This window comes from Trachypithecus francoisi, unplaced genomic scaffold, assembly GCF_009764315.1.
Source record: "Trachypithecus francoisi isolate TF-2019V2 unplaced genomic scaffold, Tfra_2.0 Lachesis_group10, whole genome shotgun sequence".
NCBI lineage: Eukaryota > Metazoa > Chordata > Mammalia > Primates > Cercopithecidae > Trachypithecus > Trachypithecus francoisi.
Window position 1 is genome coordinate 78,588,309 of NW_022681455.1, and position 17,075 is coordinate 78,605,383.

Below are 17,075 nucleotides of genomic sequence, written 5' to 3' on the forward strand. Positions count from 1 at the left end.
GCTGCAAGATGGGAAAGGAAAGGGAGGGAGAGAAAGGAAGAAGAGAAGATAAATAGGAAAGGATGAGCTCCCCAACAGAGGAGGAAGAAAATGGTGGGCTAAACTGCAGATGTTTCATGGAGAATCTGATTGGGTTTCTGCTGAATGCTGTGCAATGTGAACCATCCTCCCCACATCTATAAAATCTTCAGGAAAAAAAAAAATGACATTTTGTTAATGTACTGAAGTAACGGGTCTATTGGGGGGAGTGTGAAGAACAGCAGCCCCTCTGGACAAACCAGCAAGCCTGGGTTACATATTCATGAGATTAACCATGTAAAGTGGCTGACCAAGAGTAATTATGAAGTAAGAAAGAGAAACAGAGATAGGAAAACAGAAACAGGCAGACACAGAGACATATAGAGGCAGAGAGGAGATGGAGGAACAAAAAGAGCAGTGAGTTATTTGTGTAGGAACACAGAGCCAAGGAAAACTCCCAAATGACCTCCATCCTGGAGACTTTAGAGCTGAACTAGCCTGTCTTGTGCTTGCCTGAATCCCCAGTGCAAAGCCTATCCCAGAGTGGATATTTAATGTTTACTTGAAATTTTTACAAAAATGCATGCCTCCCCATTTACAAGAACTCATATAAACAAAAGGATATGTACTGGACATATTAGAAATGCTGTCTATTGGGAGCTGGAGAGGGATGAAATAAAAGGGAATTAATTAATTAATAACACAAAAGGGAGCTTTGTCCACATACATGGTGGTAATTTACTAGGCAAGAAGAGGTATGACTAGTTCTACCTTGCCCCCTGGGACCCAGAAACTACAAAGGGAGGAAGAAAAGAAAAGAGGGAGAGAGGAGAGAAGAAAGAGAGAAGGAAGGAGAAAAGGAGGAAGGGAGAGAGGCTAATTGATTAAAGAGTGAATGACAGATTTCACCAAGAATGTTGGAATGTTGGTTGGCTGCAGGGAGGAAGTGGGTTGAGAAAGCTTTTCTTTCTTTCTTTTTTTTTTTTTTTTTGAGACGGAGTCTCACTCTGTTACCCAGGGTGGAGTGCAGTTGTGTGATCTCGGCTCACTGCAACCTTCACCTCCCGGGTTCAAGCGATTCTCCTGCCTCAGCCTCCTGAGTAGCTGAGATTACAGGCGTGCACCACCATGCCCGGCTAATTTTTTTGTATTTTTAGGAGAGACAGGGTTTCACCATGTTGGTCAGCTGGTCTCAAACTCCTGAGCTTGTGATCCACCCACCTCAGCCTCCCAAAATGCTGGGATTGCAGGCATGAGCCACCGCGTCTGGCCAAGAAAGCTTTTCAAAGTATTGAAGTAGAATTAAGACTTGGGCAAGGAAAAGAGAAGCTGGGACCATTGTCTGCTTCTGAGGAAAGCAGTCCAGCATCCAAGGCATAGAATGAAAGGGAGGCTTGTCACTGAAAACCTTCTCATGCTTTTTGAATTTTAAACCATGTGGAATTATTACCTATTCAAATATAAAAATATACATTATTTGAGAAAAGTGGCCAGCTTGATAAATGTTAGGGAAGAGATTTCAAAGCAGAAATGTATTTCCTCCTTTGCAAATACTTGGGAAATTCTATTTTCTTCCCTTGAAAAGAACCAGAAGGTCAATGTTTGCCTCCTTCCCAGCCCTGGAAGTGATTGACGAAGAGTTTGGTCCTCTCCCAGGCACCTACCTAAGGGCAGCTGCGTGTAGTCATTCCAACTGGACACTGCACAGCCCTAGGAGCTGCCAAGCTCATCAGTTATAATGTGAATGGGTTCTTCCAGAGCAGTGCCTGGCCTGCTCAACCTCCTGGTGACACTTTTCTCTTTCCACAGCCTCGCCTTTCTGAGGGCATGAAAGGATCATAAAATTCATAAACCAGGAGCTTCTTTTCTTTTATTCAAGAGGGAATTTCTGAGTGTTGTTTATAGGTTTTCATATGTGGAGAAAGCAAGCAGGGCTTCCTCCCGATGAGCTCACCTTCCCTCTGGCCCTGCACTTGAGTTCCTCGCCCTGGCAAACAATTCCTCACCACAAGTGAATTGACTCTGCCCACAACAGCCCATGATGATCTGAGGGTTTGTTTGCCTGCCCTGGGAATTCAATTTGAGGAGTGTATTCAGGCTAAGGGAGCTTGCAGCATGCTGACCGCTCAGGATGTGAGGTTATTGTCAGGGGGTGAGACAACAGCTGCCTTTCCAGAGGCAAACGAGCAAATAGCACATCACGTTGCTGCCCTGTCTCCTGTTCCCAGCATAAAAGCCTCACCAACCAGGTTCAGCAGGACCCCTCATATGTTCCTGGGAAGACTCCTTTTTCTTCCAGATGTCACAGTGTCTGCAACTCTACCATTAGAAAGCCATTGTTCACTGGCAGCCACCAGTCCCAGGGTAAAACCCAAACTTCAGAGGTTACGAGGTTCAGGGTGACCTGATCCTGCTTTCTCCTCACCAGTGCCCCCGACACTGGATCATTTGCAGGTCTACATGCTCTCTTGCTTCGTGGGTTTTGCACAGACTGATTCCTCTTTCAAGAATGCCTCCCCTGTAGTCCCAGCTACTCGGGAGGCTGAGGCAGGAGAACTGCTGAACCCGGGAGGCAGAGGTTGCAGTGAGCGGAGATCATGCCACCACACTCCAGCATGGTGACAGAGCAAGATTCTGTCAAAAAAAAAAAAAAAAGAAAAGAAAAGAAAAGAAAAAGAATGCCTTCCCATGAAAGAAGACTGGTTAAATAAAAGATGGCACATTCTTACAACAGAATTTTGTGAAGCCATTAAAACTGATGATAGAGAAAAATATCTCATGTCATGGGAGAATGTTACAATAACCTTTGAGAAAACCCAGTTATGAAATAACATTAGCAGCTAATGTTTATTGAGGATTTACTCTGTATACTGCTCATTGAATCCTCAGAACGACCTCAGAAAGAAGGTACTGCTATTACCCACCATATTAGAGATGAGGAAACAGATGCTCAGATGGAGACATCTGACATGTCTGAAATTACAAGCCTAGTTAGTGGCAGAGTTGAAATTTGAACCCAGGCAATTTGTCTTCATTGTCTGCATTCTTAACCCCCACATAGCACTGTGTCGAGCAGAGTTTGTGCAGTGTGATCTTATTTTTGTAAAAGCAAAAAGTATTATACGTAGAAAGAGGCAGAGCACGTTAAAGCATGGCCATGATATGGACCAAAATCTTCAGAGTGGTTATCTGTGGAGAATGAGATTGATGACAGGTGATATCACAGTTTGGTTCTCCAGGAAGCAATCCCTGAGGTGGAGGATAGCATGAGGCATGTTGATTAAAGAGGGCTATGGGAAGAAGGATACAGGAGGCAGAGCAGAGGGAGAGCTTGAGCTTTGATGCAGGAAGCTCTAGATCTAGAACAATCTTTCAGAGTGTCCCAAGTTGGCCCAAAGTGCCCAGACCTTGATGCTTCCTGATTCCTCAGTCATTGGATGTGAGCCATCCCTTGAAGGGTGTGACACTGAATGAGGTAGCTCTCTGCAGCCAAGGTATGATGATGAATTTTATATGACAACTTGACTGGCCTAAAGGGTGCCCAGATATATGGTAAAACATTAACTCTGGATGTGTCTATGAGATGTGTCTATCCAGAAGATACCCACTTTTGAATCAGTAGACTGAGTAAAAAGGAACACCCTTGCCAATATGGTGGGCATCATCCAATCCATTGAGAGTCCAAATAGAATAACAACAACAACAAAAAAGAGTGAATTCAGTCTCTCTTCTTGAGCTGAAACATTCATCTTCTCCTGCCCTCAGACATCAGCATCTCTGGATCTCAGGCACTGGAACTCAGCCTGAGACATACACCATTGGCTCACCTGGGACATACACCATTGGCTCACCTGGGACATACACCATTGGCTTCCTTGGTTCTCAGACCTTTGGACTTGAAATGAATTCCACAACCAGCTTTTCTGGGCCTCCAGCTTGCAGACAGCAGATCATGGAACTTCTCAGCCCCCATAATCACATAAGCCAATTTCTCTTAACAAATCTCTTTCTGTATATCTATGTGTTTATGTTCACTGGTTCTGTTTCTCTGGAGAACCCTGACTAATACATGAGGCAATCCCTGAAGGGCCAACAGCTGGAGCCTGGATACAGTCAGCACATGCAACAGAAGGTCCTTTCTCAAAGGGGCATCTGAGATGTGCAGCATCATGATCCCCACAGGTGATTTTAAAGTTCTTCCTTTTCTTTGTTTGTATGTTCTTCAATTAATGCATCTCACTGTGTCGCAAGGAAAAAAGCTATTCAAAGAAAAGAAGTCATCATTCTTCAACCACATCAAAGCCAAAGAAAAGTTTGGCTCTGACTGTTGAGGTGAACAAGACCCAAAAAATAGCACAAGAGTCCAAAGGCAGAGGATTGTGTCCTTCTCAGACAACAAATAACTCACACTGTCCCAGAGAGCTTGGGTGTAAATATTAGTTCAAAGTACTGCACATAGGTTGGGCACAGTGGCTCATGCCTGTTATCCTAGCACTTTGGGAAGCCAAGATGGGAGGATCGCTTGAGCACAGGAGTTCCAGACTAGGCTGGGCAATATAGCAAAGCCCTGTCTCTACTACAAAATTAGCCTGGTCTCTACAAAACATTAGCCAGGCATGGCGGTGCACGCCTGTAGTCCCAACTACTCGAGAGGCTGAGGTGGCTTCAACCAAGGAGGTTGAGGCTGCAGTAAGCCGTGATTTTGCCACTACACTCCAGCCTGGGTGGCAGAGTGAGACCCTGTCTCAAAAACAAAAAAGAAATTACTAATGTAGGTTGGGGTGGGAGATCATTTGCAGCCAGGAGTTCGAAACCAGCCTGGGCAACATAGTGAAAACCTGTCTCTACAGAAATAGAAAACAAAAATGATTGGCTAGGTGTGGTGTTGCACACCTACAGTCTCAGCTACTCAGGAAGATGAAGTGGAAGGACCTCTTGAGCCCAGTCCAGTCTGCGTGGCAGACGGAGATCCTGTCTCAAAAAAAAAATAAAAACAAAACAAATTCCTGTGCATGGATTAGCTAGCAAGGCTCCAAATACAGAAGCTGACAGGTGTGTGAAAAGGACTTTGGCCCAGGGCCCAACTAACCAGATTATCTGGCCTTAGGAAGCACATGGCCTCTGCCTCCCCTACTGCAAAATGAGAGGGCAATAGACTATTCCATGGTGGCTCCCATGAACCACACCTTTTAGTCATACCTGTTACGGACTGAATGTTTATGTGCCCCACATCTGTGTTCCTTCAGCTGAGTGGAGGATTTTGGGAGCAGGTGTTCATTCTCTAGCACTTCAGGCTGCCGCAGTGGTGATAAAATGGGTCCAGTTTTAAATATATATATATAAATAAATGCTAAAAGTTGGAAGTCAGGCCCTTGTACCCTAAAATTGTAAAGTCAAGGAGATCATGGTGAAATGGTGCTGTAAATTCCATCAATGATAAAAGGTGCTGTGTATAATATTATATATTAATACTGGTGCTGTTTAAGTGCAGAATTTTATGAATTGCATATTTCTTATAAATTGGGATAGATTCAATGTTGGCACTGTAGTAATGCCCAAGGTTCCTGGCCCATTCCATCTTGTGATGCCATACTCTTCAAAATATGTACACAACGCACACACAGGTACACACACACACTAGTCCCTTCATCTGACTCCGTCTCTTTATCCTTCAGATCTCAATGTCAACATCACTTCCCCAGTGAAGTCCTCCCAGACTCCCAGTCTACCCTGGGACACCTACCCAGACTCGCCATATTATAAAAAGATACAACTGGCTGCCTACCCAGAATTCAAAACCCTCCCTTTTATCCCTCCCTGAGTCTGATTCTATTAGGCATTCACACCTGCCACTTGTTTTAGGGCAATGGTAACCCTTTCCTAGATCTAGCGGGTCCTAATTAGTCTTAACCCATCAGAATTAGGCATGCTCCTGGCAACTGTTATTGGTTCAGGATAGCTCACATGATCTAAACTGGCCAATCACATTGAAGGGAAGAGACAGCCTGGGCAAAGTAGGGAGATTTTAGCCTCTCTCCTGCTAGAAGTGAATGATGAAGTGGTGGAGCCTCGGTTGCCTCTGAGAGCCATTTTTTACCTACAAGGAGAACCAGGATGAGGCCAGCTCCAGGAGGACAAAGCAGAGAGATGGAGAGAATCTGGGTCCTCTTGACATCACTGAGTTGCTGATCATTTCTTACTTAGATCCTACCCTGTATGTGAACTGCTCTGTGTGATTAAATAGTTTATTCCTAAGCAAGTTTTAATCAAGATTTTCTGCCATTATAGCTAAAAACATTCTTTAATTACCTGCTGCCTGCAGATTTTTTTTCACTATATTCTCTGTGATCGCAGACAATGTCTTATTTACCATAGACTCCCCAGGACCTACCAGAGTAAATAGCTCATAGTAGATACGCAACAAATATTTGTAAATAAATGGATAACATCATCTATGCTTTATAAATGGAAGAGAAGGGAGTGGGCGTCCAACTAAAATTGGGATGTAACCCTTGCATAGCTCAACTGTGTTTCAGCCTCTATAGAATACTAATAGTACTAATGTACCTTCATAGCTGTTGCAAACTATAGTCATGTGATGAGGTTCAAGACATGCTACCCCCAAATATAACACCTTGGCATTGGAGAAAGCAGCGGAAGCAGGATGATATGGTTTGGCTGTGTCCCCACCCAAATCTTATCTTGAACTCCCACATGCTATGGGAGGGACCCAGTGGGAGGTAATTAAATCATGGGGACAGGTCTTTTTCATGCTGTTCTCATGATGATGACTAAGCCTCATAAGACCTGATGGCATAAAAAAGGGGAGTTTCCCTGCACAAACTCTTTTCTTTTGTCTGCCCCATGTGACGCGGTGCCTTTCACCTTCCACCATGATTGTAAGGCCTCCTCAGCCACGTAGAACTGTAAGTCCAGAAAATATCTTTCTTTCATAAATTGCCCAGCCTCGGGTATGTTTTTATCAGCAGTGTGAAAATGGATTAATACAGTAGCTTTGCAACAAATATTTGTAAATAAATGGATAACATCCTCTAGGCTTTATGAATGGAAGATAACGGAGTGGGCTTCCAACTAAAATTGGGATGTAACCCTCACCTAGCTCAACTGTGTTTCGGCCTCTATTGAATACTAATAGTACTAATGTACCTTCATAGCTGTTGCAAACTGTAGTCATGTGATGAGGTTCACGACATGCTACCCCAAGATATAACACCCCGGCATTTGAGAAAACAGCAGAGGCAGGAAGGTCACTCTCACTTTCCCCTCACCCTTCTCCCCTGAATCAGGCCAGAAAAGAATTCTCTGACATTCCCTTGAAGCAGGTCATAAGACCCTCATTCCAGAGGTGCCCTCCCAATACTCAGAAAAAAGGAATGCCTTTATCTCTAATGACACAGGGATGCAGTGAATAATCTGAACAAACAGGTCTTGCTAAGTTCCACCCAGTTTATTACCCTTAGATCACACCACCTTTGCCCAATCATACTTCTGCATGATTGTCCACTCCATCAAACCTATGCATAAAAATACATAAGTTTCCCTGTTTCTTTGGGTCTTCATTTCTGAAGGTTCGTATGTAATGAAAAATTTATATTAAATAAACTTGCACGCTTTTGTTAATCTGTCTCTTCTTATAGGGGCCTCAGCCATGAACCTAGCAGTCAGTGAGAAAAGAAATCTCTTCTCCCCTACTCATGTTTTATGTATTCATGAGTTGTTTAAGTTATCTGAAATCTAGAAACATATATGTGAGTGTGTCATGCAAGTAAAGGAATCAATTATGTGGGTGGCAGTCAACAAGTTAACATTCACCATTATTCCAGTTATTCCTCAATGCACTTCTGCACAGACCTCTCCTGGCACCACCTTGAGCATTCTGCCTTCAGACCAAGAGGCATAACACCTCAGTCCCCAGAACTGGATATCCACAATTGGAATACCCTCTTCCCAACTGTTCCAGTTATATATTGCTGTGTAACCAATTGCCCCTAAACTTAGCAAAAATTATCCTAAAACTTTAATCAGCAAACACTTATTATTTCATCATTTCAGAGGGTCAGGAATGAGAAGAGGCTTAGGTTCATGGTTCTGGTTGAAGTTCTCTCATGAGATCGCCATGAGTTGCAGCTGCTTCTAAAAGAGCTGGAGGATCTGCTTCCCAGTTCAATTACATGGCTGTTGGCAAGAGGCTTCAGTCCCTCACCATGTGGGTCTCTCTATTAGGGCTGCTCATAAAGAGAGTGAATCAGGAAAGAGAAAACGTATGCACTGAAGGCAGAAGCTGAGCCTTTTTATAACCTAATCTTGGAAATGAAAACCTATCACCTCTGCCATATGTTATTAATTAGAAGTCAGGCCCCAAGGAATAAATTTCAAGAGATCTATTATACGGCAAGGTGACTATAGTTAATGATGACATATTGTATTCCTGAAAAATGTAGAGGGTGGTTGTTATGTGCTCTTACTACAAAAAATGATAACTGTGTGAGTATTGCATTTGTTAATTAGCTGGACTTAACCATTTCACCATGTAGATGTACTTCAAAACATCATTTCTTACATGACTAAAACATACAGTGTTCTCTATCAATTTAAAAATAGACAAGTAAATGCATTTAAAAATTTTTTTTAATAAAAATGTTTTTCAGACTAATTCTAAAAAGAAAGGAGGAGGAGGAGGAAGAGAAGTAGTTAAGCACTAAGTCCAACTCACACTCAGAAAGACCAGCCTTAAGTTACATTTCTTGAAGGGAAGAAGATCAAAGAATTTGTGGACATTTTTTTTTATATATATATATACTTTAAGTTCTAGGGTTCATGTGCACAACGTGCAGGTTTGTTACATATGTATATATGTGCCATGTTGGTGTGCTGCACCCATTAACTTGTCATTTACATTAAGTATATCTCCTAATGCTATCCCTCCTCCCTCCCCCCTCCCCACAATAGGCCCTGGTGTGTGATGTTCCCCTTCCTGTGTCCAAGTGATCTCACTGTTCAATTCCCACCTATGAGTGAGAACATGCGGTGTTTGGTTTTCTGTTCTTGCAATAGTTTGCTGAGAATGATGGTTTCCAGCTGCATCCATGTACCTACAAAGGACATGAACTCATCCTTTTTTATGGCTGCATAGTATTCCATGGTGTATATGTGTCACATTTTCTTAATCTAGTCTGTCACTGATGGACATTTGGTTGATTCCAAGTCTTTGCTATTGTGAATAGTGCCGCAATAAACATACGTGTGCATGTGTCTTTATAGCAGCATGATTTATAATCCTTTGGGTATATCCCCAGTAATGGGATGGCTAGGTCAAATGGTATTTCTAGTTCTAGATCCTTAAAATAAAATAAAACGTTGAAATCAAAGTTCAAGGTCCAAATCAGAGTATGGGAGGGTGGGAAGTTGCAATATACAGAGCATACTCAAGAATGGAGCCAAATGAATAAGGGAAAACCATGCACATACCCTATCATGCAAATCTATGCAGATATATGCAAATGAATGTAAGTGGCCATGCTAATCTATGTAAATGACCATGCCCTGAAAAGCAAAAAGGAGGATCAGCTTTTCAGAAGGCAATTTCTCCTGGTCTTGGCTTCTCTTGGTGTAGGAGTCACCACTGGGCAAAATGTCAAAGTCTCTAGAGTGAAAAATTTAAGAAAAGTTGTACCAGAGGTGACATCCAGATCTTTGCAGGAGTTCAGATACCTGAGACCCAGCTTACCTGCGGCCTGGATTGCCTGGGTCTCAACAAACTGTCAGATTCAATACATTAGCAAAAATCAGTAAAGAAAAATCCTGCTTGCGAACAAGTGTCCGTTTTCTTGTCCCATAGATATGTTAGTGAAAGATGAATTGGACATCTATCCTTCCAGGGCAATCACTCACGAACTTTGGTGTGTGTTTGAATCACACAACCAGGGTCCTTATTTAAAGTGCACTTCGTTGTGCCCCTCCTGAGACTTCCTGTCAACATTTGGGTGTGAGAGTCAGCCATGCTGGAAATCTGCATTTTTTAAAACACATCCCAGGTGATTCTTGATCAGGAAGTCCATGGACCACCTTTAGAGAAAACTAGTATGTAAAAAACACAGAATTTGAGAGCAGACAGACTTGAATTCGAATCTCAGCATGACATTTACTAGCTGTGTGGCCTTGGATTGTTGAAAGGTGACATGGTACCACCATGCTCATTTGTAAACTGCAGCTAATTTTATTCTCCCTCTCAAAGGGTTGCTGTGATAACCAGAAATATACAAATACATCTGACTCTCAATAACTAAATTAGATAATTCCTTTAAAGGAGTTGGCACAATGCCTGACACAGTAAAAACTCCATAAATATTTGGTATTATTAAGATGATCATTCCCTAATGAAAGGGGACACCAGAGTCTCCCTCACCCAGAAGCCAGACTGGCTCATAAAATACTGACTAGCGCCATTGATCTGTGAATAAGCTTTTTCCTCCTCCCCCAGGAGGCGGAGCAATGCATCTGATTGGCAGATTGGCAAGAATCTGAGCTTCATTGGTCCACTGTTTGGGGGAAGAGTTAAAGTGTTACCACCTCCCTCTTCCCTTTTCTCCCTTTCTTTTCCTCCCCGTGGTTTTTTGGGGTGTTTTTGTTTTTTGTTTGTTTATTTGTTTTTGGTTTTTGGTGTGTTGTTGTTGTTGTTGTTTTTGGCCTTCTATTCCCCTTTCTTTTATCTCACTTCTTATCTTAAGAAGTTCTCAAGTTCTAGACCAGGAGAGTAGAATTCAGGAGGATGATTAGGTCCACAGGTCCAAGCCATGTCCTCCCACCCACATTAGCCAGCAACAGGCCTGATATTTTGATCCCTGACTCCTGTGTCTGTTAATTTCTCCGTCAGTCGAAAACCCACAGAGCAAAGAGGTGACCATCTGGCTGAAACCTCACCACCCAGTGTGTGCCTTCTGGGTGCCTGATCTCATGCCCAGTGGGTAAGTTCCCTTGATAGCCATTGCCTCACTTGGCAGGTTCTCCCTGAGGCCAATTATTCAGTCCTGATTAATCATGGCAACCATACTCATGCACTAATTTCAAGGCTGCCAGAACTTCCCCTCATGCAGCATCCTTTATTTACTTGAATTATGACTTTCTTTCATCAATTCTTAATCAAGTGGGTTTATGTGTGCAAAAGCAACAAACAGAATATCCACGTAAATGATACCTCAAAAAGAGAAGCCCTGGGCTCAGTCCATTAACAATTAATCACTGAGTTCTGAAGGAATTTTCAAAAGCACGTAATACGTGTTTACAAACAATACCACTGCCCAACCAGCTCCGGTAAAAACAGCAGCAACACCCAGTGGGTGCAGGCTATGTGCCAAGCACACTGAGTGGCACTTTACATACATTAATTATGGCATGTAATCCTCACAACAACTCCATTTGCAGAGGACAAGTCTGAGCTCAGAGAGTATAACAGAAGACAGTGCCCAAATTCACACAGCCAGAAGTCACACTAGGGAGGCCTCGGCAGTTGGATAACCTGAGGTCGGGAGTTCAAGACCAGCCTGGCCAACATGGGGAAACCCCGTCTCTACTAAAAAATACAAAAATTAGCCGGGCGTGATGGCGGGCACCTGTAATCCCAGCTACTCGGGAGGCTGAGGCAGGCAGAATTGCTTGAACCCGGGAGGAGGAGGTTGCAGTGAGTCACGATAGCGCCACTGCACTCCAGCCTGAGCGACAGAGAGAGATTCCACAAAAAAAAAGTCCTCTTCTTCTTCCACCACACCATGATGCCACCTTGTAACCCTCTCATCATGTATCCCCTTGTATCTGAGATTATATCAGCCGAACTCCAGGATTCTTATCTGCTTATACTCTCAGAGTAATTCCTAGATTGAAATCCTGGCTCTTCCTCTCGCTAGCTGTGTGATCCTGCGCTAATTACTTGAACAATCTGAGTCTCAATTTCCTCAACATGAAGACAGGAATAATAATCTTGCCCTGGTTATTTTATGGTAATTACTTTCTGGGGTAGCTGCGAGCATTAAAGTACAGTGATGGATATTAAAGTGCTTTGTAATCTGTAAAAAATATACAAATTACATTGGACTCTTGAACAACATAGGGGTCAGGAATGCCAACCCCCAACACAGTTGAAAATTCACATATAACTTTTGACTCCCCTAAAACTTAACTACTAATTGCCTACTCTCCACTGGAAGCCCTGCCAATAACATAGTTAATTAACACATATTTTGTGTGTTATCTGTATTATACACTCTATTCTTAGAATATAGTAAGCTAGGGAAAATAAAATGTTTCTAAGAAAAAGAAGTATTTGCTTCTTTTTACTATTCATTAAGTAGAAGTGGATCATCTTAAAGGTCTTCATCCTTGTCATCTTCACCTTGAGTAGGCTGAGGAGGGATTGGTCTTGCTGTGTTAGGCAAGCAGAGGCAGAAGGAAATCTGCATGTTTGAATCTTCACAGTTCAAGCCCATGTTCTTTAAGGGTCAACTGTATTATTTTTTGATGTTATTATTTAAATTATTCTTCTGTGGTAGGCAGAATTCTAAGAGAGCACCCAGTGATCCCTGCTCCCTGGTATTCAAGTCCCAGTATAAATCCCTTCCCTTGAGTGTGCAAGGGACCTGTGAAAACACAACCAACGTGATGGGATGCCGTTTCCACACTGGGTTACAAAAGAATGTGACTCCTGTCTCGCTAGCAGACTCTATTACTTGCACATTCTGATAAGGCAAGCTGCCATGTCGGAGGGCCCATGTGGCAATAAACAAGAGGAAATGAGGTCCTCACTCCAACCACCACAAGGAACTAAATCCAGCCAAAGACCACGTAAGTTGGAAAGCAAATCCTTGCCCAGTGGAGCCTTGAGATGACCGAATCCCCAGCTAACACCTTAACTGCAGCCTGTGCCACAGAACCCAGATGAGCTCTGCCTGAATCCCTGAGCCACAGAAACTGTAAAACAATAAATGTGTGTTCTTCTAAGCCACTGAGTCTTGTGGAAATGTATTAACCAGCAATAACTAATACACCATTCAATCACTGATTCATTCAAACATTCACTCAGCCCCTATGACACACCAGGCACAATACTAGGGGAGGGGACATAGAAATAACTGGGGCATGGTCTGTATCCTCAGGTTGTTCATTCTAGTGCAGGATCTGACTAGCATATAAATGAGAGCAAGGTACACAGCCCACAGGAAATAATGCGGAATCCGTGCACAGGGATGCAGCGTTAATGTGTGCACAGCAATCTCCTTCCTCAAAATGTAAGTCCTAAGTACTAAGAAATGTACATTGTTTTAGTTACAATTTAAAGGGAAAATGTAGTTTAAAATAAAGAAGAAAAGAAACACAAATGTGTCCATCAACAGGAGCATGACCCCAAAAAAGAAAACCAAAACACAGTTATATTTGCAGTCCATGAAGTATCTAGCAGCCATTTAAAATAATGAAGTAAGTCTATATCTGTCTATATAAGTCTATATATGTCGACATGGAAAAAATTCCAAGACTCATTGCTGGTTGAATTTGTTAAGAAAAAAAATAGCTTAATTGTAATAGTATGAGAAACAACTATTCAATAAGATACTATTTACAATTTAAAAATAACCCATTTTGGCTGGGCACAGCGGCTCACGCCTATAATCCCAACTCTTTGGGAGGCCGAGATGGGTGTATCACTTGAGGACAGGAGTTTGAGACCAGGCTGGCCAACATAGTGAAACTTCATCTCTACCAAAAATATAAAAAATTAGCCAGTCACAGTGGTACTCACCTGTAATCCAAGCTACTTGGGAGGCTGAGGCAAGAGAATTGCTTGAACCTGGGGGGCAGAGATTGCAGTGAGCCAAGATCACCCGCTGGACTCCAGTCTGGGCAACAGAGCGAGACTCTGTCTCAAAAAAAAAAGTAAAATTATCCATCGTGCACACACATATGCATGAACATACACACATAAACAGCATTTACCTTCAGTGACATATAAACATGTACCACAGGTAGAGAACAGTACAACGAGGATTAAGGACACAAACTATGGACTCAGACTTCAGGGACCCAACTTCCAGTTATGCCATTTACTGGTTATGTGACCTTGAAAACGTTTCTGAAATGCTTTGAGGCTTAGTTTCTTCATCTGTAAAATGGAAATGATAATGGTGGTATGGTTTGGCTGTATCCCCACCCAAAATCTCATCTTGAATTGTACATTTGTATAATTTGTAATCCCGTAATCACCATGTGTCAAGGGAGAGACCAGGTGGAGGTATTTGAATCATGGGGGTGCTTTCCCTATGCTCTTCCTGCTAGTGAGTGAGTTCTCATGAGATCTGATGGCTTTATAAGAGGCTCTTCCCCCTTTTCTCAGCACTTCTCCTTCCTGCTGCCTTGTGAAGAAAATATCTTGCTTCCCCTTTGCCTTCTGCCATGATTGTAAGTTTCCTGAGGCCTCCCTAAACATGCTGACCTGTGAATCAATTAAATCTCTTTTCTTTACACATTATGCAGTCTCAAGCAGTTCTTTACAACAGTATGAAAACAAACTAACACAAATGGTATATACATCATAGAGTTACTGTGAGGATCAAACGAGCTAACATAAAGCTGATGCAAAGTAAGTGCTCAATGAATGTTTGCTATTATCAATACTAGTACAATGGTTATGATGACTCCCATGACCACTCATGATCTGGAAAGATACATACAAAATGAAAATAATGAAAATAAAAGAGAAAAATAATGATAATAATATAAACAACAGGGGTATTGGAATGAGAATGGAGAACAAAAGGGTCTTTAGACATATCTGTAATTTCTATTTTTTACAGGGACAACAGTTCAGGTATTGTGTAACTAACAACCAAAATCAAGAAATAGATAGTCAAATAAATAGTCAATTGAAACCAACACATAGTCAAATAGTAGTACAGGTGCTCAGGTATCATGGGGCACAAAGCAGAAAAGTACTCCGTTTTCTCTGAAAATGGAGAGGATGTCAAGGCAGGCTCCATGGAAAATGTGATTCACCCAGAAGTCACCCGTCCCACTGATATTTTCTCCAAGTACAAATTTTCCTCTTTGTCATCTTTGCCTGAAGACGTGCTGTGAGGCCTTCCAGAGTTCCCTACAGATTGATAAAAGTCCTGCTGAGAACCCAGGGAAGCAGGGGGTTGGGAGGCAAAGGCTGTTCCCAAATTTTCCCAGAAACCCAGGAGGACATGGCTGGGCCAGCTGCCAGCATGACCTGGCTGGACCCCCCAGGATACCCAGCAAACTCTTCCAGCCCCGCCGAACTGTGCATTAATAAACTCATAACGAGCTGTCTTCCCATTCCAGGCTGCTGCCGCTGCTGAGTGCTGCTGAAGGATACCTGTGTCTTGTGAAGAGGTTTGGCTGGTAATGGTGATGGATGGCCCTTCCTCTGCCTGCCCTCCCTCATCTGCCTTGATCTGCCAGGTCACTGGGCTGGTGGGGGCTGCAGACTGAAGTGAGGAAACCCACAGGAGGGGCTTCTGAATGGAAGCAACTAAATCTCCCAGCACCTTGGGGCTCAGACCACAGTTGGGATCTCATTAACTCCAAGCTCTAACTAAGTGCCCACCATGAATGAGCATCTCCTTTTGAAGCAATAAATTCACCCAGAGGAAGAATTAACCGAACCAGTAAGAGTAGGAGGGAGCAGAGAAGAAAAATTTATCAACAACCTCCTCATTGCTTGTCCATTTTTCCTCATTTAACTTACCCAATAAACTTTTCTCCTAATTATTTTATTTTCTTTTTTTGTCAGTCGCTGCTTATCTGTAATTATTTTATTTTTATCATCCAATAGTCTTTTAATATCGTCACTATTATTATCTCCCATTTTATGGATGAGAAAACTGAGGCTTGGAGAGGTTCTGACTTATTCAATAGTACACAGCTAAGAAGCAAATGGGCCAGGCGTGGTGGCTCATGCCTAGTAACCCCAGCACTTTGGGAGGCCAAGGTGGGAGGATTGCTTGAAGCCAGGAGTTCAAGACCAGTGTGGGCAACAAAGCGAGGCCCCATCTGTATAAAATTTTTTTTGCAAAGATTAGCTGGGTGTGGTGGCATGCATCCCAGCTACTCAGGAGGCTGAGGCAGGAGGCTCCCTTGAGCCCAGGAGTTGAAGGCTGCAGTGAGCTATGATGGCACCACTGCACTCCAGGCTGAGAGACAGAGCAAGACCCCATCTCAAAAGACAAAAAAAGAAGCAGTAAATAAATTTGGTCCTCATCACATTGTTTATGTCCATTTGTTTATGTCCATTTCACAGATAAGAAAACGGAGGCTTGGGAGATCAGGTGGCTTTCTGAGGGAGGACCATATGGTTGGGAAGTGATGTAGCCATTATTTCTTTTTTTTTTTTTTTTTTTGAGATGAAGTCTCACTGTGTTGCCCAGGTTGGAGTGCAGTGGTGCAATATCAACTCACTGAAACCTCCGCCTCCTGGGTTCAAACGATTCTCCTGCCTCAGCCTCACAAGTAGCTGGGATTACAGGCATGCACCTACAGGCACGCACCACCATGACGGACTAAATTTTGTGTTTTTAGTACAGATGGGGTTTCACCATGTTGACCAGGCTGGTCTCAAACTCCTGACCTCAGGTGATCTGCCCACCTTGGCCTCCCAAAGTACTGGGATTATAGGCGTAAGTCACCACACCCGGCTGATGTGGTCATTATTTCTGAACTCAAGTGCAGAGTTGATTTGATGCCTAGAGACGGAAAGAGCATCTGACCTTCTTCATCAACCACCTGGAGGCTGGATCAGACTTTTTCTGATCCTCTAAAAGTGGTCCTGGGTTCACCCCCAGCAGAATCAAACTAGGGCACATGTTAAAATGCAGATTAGCTGGTCCTGCCCCCAGTCTTTGAAACAGACACTCTCACCAAAAGATCTGGAGTCTGCATCTTAAACAAACACCCCAGAAAGAGTCTCAAGCATGCTGGAGCTTGGGAACTACAGCACAGGCATCCCTCTCTGAGGCTTGGTACATCTTGATCCA